This window comes from Camelina sativa, chromosome 9, assembly GCF_000633955.1.
Source record: "Camelina sativa cultivar DH55 chromosome 9, Cs, whole genome shotgun sequence".
Taxonomy (NCBI): Eukaryota; Viridiplantae; Streptophyta; class Magnoliopsida; order Brassicales; family Brassicaceae; genus Camelina; species Camelina sativa.
The window spans coordinates 4,387,251-4,390,557 of NC_025693.1; positions in this window are offsets into that span (position 1 = coordinate 4,387,251).

A 3,307-nucleotide genomic window follows, 5' to 3' on the forward strand; every position below is an offset into this window, starting at 1 on the left:
AAAAAAAAAAAAAAAAAAAAAAGGTAATACTCTCCAAAATTTTAAATTTTGTGCAAATTCATTTTTTAGTTTTCGAGGATGTTGTTTTTGGGTCCAACTACTTTTTTTTGGTTTTTTTTACTTGTCATTCTAAAAGATTTTTTTTGTTTCATATTACTTTTTGTTTTATGTTTACGATGCAACTTTATCAATCAAATTTCTAGTTTTATCCCTTATTTTTAGCTTACTAGGTAATATCCCACGCATATACGCGGATTGTCGTATAACATATGTTAATTTATTTTAGTTTATTTCAGAATTATAAAATCATGAGAATTTTCTGAGAATTTTTTTTTAATAAAATTTTTTAAAATGGTATTTCTAATGTTGGTATTGAAAAAAATATATTTTTGAAATTCTTATTAAAAATACGTATATAACAAACAAATTTCCTAGATGTTAATAATACACTTTATTTATTCAAATCATAAATATTTACTATGATATTCAAAATTTTCCTAAAACATTTAATAATTAAATTGCAAAATTATTTTTGAAGTATTAATTAAATATATTTCCTATAAAATCATATGAAATGCAATTAAAAATCCCAAATACTAATTTAGTTTTTAATCTCTTTTATATTCACCTTAATTTAAACTATATTGCTAGGTTAAATTCTAATGATTTCCTCTTTGTATTAAGATTTTGGAAATGGGAATATCAATTTGTTTTTAATATAGAAAATCATTAAATTACAAAATTTTGAATTAAAGAAACACTATAATGATTTTTATATATTTTGGATCATAAGAACTAAATATAATGATGAGTATACAAATTCTCAAAAAAAAAATTGGAGGTAAGAGAGAGTTTAAAATTTTTGATTTAATAATTCGATTATAATAGTTAATTTTGTTAAAACATTGTATACTTTTAAAATAAAATATATATACATGTATGAAGATGATTTCTTTTGATTGATTCCTCCATTGGGCTTTGATTGAAATTAGTGTTGTTGAATCATTGCATATTTTTTTTATAGCCACCAAATTTTTATTATACATATGTAATTGAACATAGAAAATAGTAAAAAGAGAAAGAAGGAAGGAAGAAATACATTAAAAATAAAATTGAACAAAATATAAGATAAATCAAGCAAAATATATAATGACACTCTTACCATGAGTTTTGAATTCATGCAAGAACATAAACAAAACAAAGATGATAATCCAACTCTTACAACACATATGAGATATAACAACATTAAATATTGGTGGGAGGTGAGGAGAGAATGATTAATTATAAGATGATAATCCAAATTAGATAATAGAGATGAATCTTTTAAAATAAAAACAATGTAAAATATATATCATGCAGTCTCTAAAATTAAAGTTTAGCATTAATATTTTACAATAATATTTTATTTGATTTTTTGTGNGAAAATCATTAAATTACAAAATTTTGAATTAAAGAAACACTATAATGATTTTTATATATTTTGGATCATAAGAACTAAATATAATGATGAGTATACAAATTCTCAAAAAAAAAATTGGAGGTAAGAGAGAGTTTAAAATTTTTGATTTAATAATTCGATTATAATAGTTAATTTTGTTAAAACATTGTATACTTTTAAAATAAAATATATATACATGTATGAAGATGATTTCTTTTGATTGATTCCTCCATTGGGCTTTGATTGAAATTAGTGTTGTTGAATCATTGCATATTTTTTTTATAGCCACCAAATTTTTATTATACATATGTAATTGAACATAGAAAATAGTAAAAAGAGAAAGAAGGAAGGAAGAAATACATTAAAAATAAAATTGAACAAAATATAAGATAAATCAAGCAAAATATATAATGACACTCTTACCATGAGTTTTGAATTCATGCAAGAACATAAACAAAACAAAGATGATAATCCAACTCTTACAACACATATGAGATATAACAACATTAAATATTGGTGGGAGGTGAGGAGAGAATGATTAATTATAAGATGATAATCCAAATTAGATAATAGAGATGAATCTTTTAAAATAAAAACAATGTAAAATATATATCATGCAGTCTCTAAAATTAAAGTTTAGCATTAATATTTTACAATAATATTTTATTTGATTTTTTGTGACCCATACAACAAAAATAAGAAATCAAAAACAAAAAAAAAACAAAAAATGATTTGAGGTATTGTATAAGAGAATGAGAGAAGTGGAAGAGAATGAGAGAATATGAAAATGTGAAAGTAAAAAAAATGCTAATATGAGAGAATGAGAAAATGATTTTTTATATGATAAGAATTGATGGAAGTTACNTAAAATAAAATATATATACATGTATGAAGATGATTTCTTTTGATTGATTCCTCCATTGGGCTTTGATTGAAATTAGTGTTGTTGAATCATTGCATATTTTTTTTATAGCCACCAAATTTTTATTATACATATGTAATTGAACATAGAAAATAGTAAAAAGAGAAAGAAGGAAGGAAGAAATACATTAAAAATAAAATTGAACAAAATATAAGATAAATCAAGCAAAATATATAATGACACTCTTACCATGAGTTTTGAATTCATGCAAGAACATAAACAAAACAAAGATGATAATCCAACTCTTACAACACATATGAGATATAACAACATTAAATATTGGTGGGAGGTGAGGAGAGAATGATTAATTATAAGATGATAATCCAAATTAGATAATAGAGATGAATCTTTTAAAATAAAAACAATGTAAAATATATATCATGCAGTCTCTAAAATTAAAGTTTAGCATTAATATTTTACAATAATATTTTATTTGATTTTTTGTGACCCATACAACAAAAATAAGAAATCAAAAACAAAAAAAAAACAAAAAATGATTTGAGGTATTGTATAAGAGAATGAGAGAAGTGGAAGAGAATGAGAGAATATGAAAATGTGAAAGTAAAAAAAATGCTAATATGAGAGAATGAGAAAATGATTTTTTATATGATAAGAATTGATGGAAGTTACAAAAAAAAAGTGAGTGCATAATTATAATTTATTGTGTTTAAATAAAATTGAGTGGTTGAATATGATTAATGCATAATTTATTTATTTCAGTTATAATTTTGTTTTAATGTGTGAGTTATAAACATATTGTGTTAATTGGGTCTTAAATATTGTTTAAGCAATTAGCATTAAATGAACATAAACCAATAAGGAGAGAGTGAAAATGAATGGAAAAAGTCAATTATATATATGTATATATATATATATATATATATATATTAAAGTGAATTATTTATGTGGCTAACTCATTTTTACACATTGATTGTTTAAAAGGAATA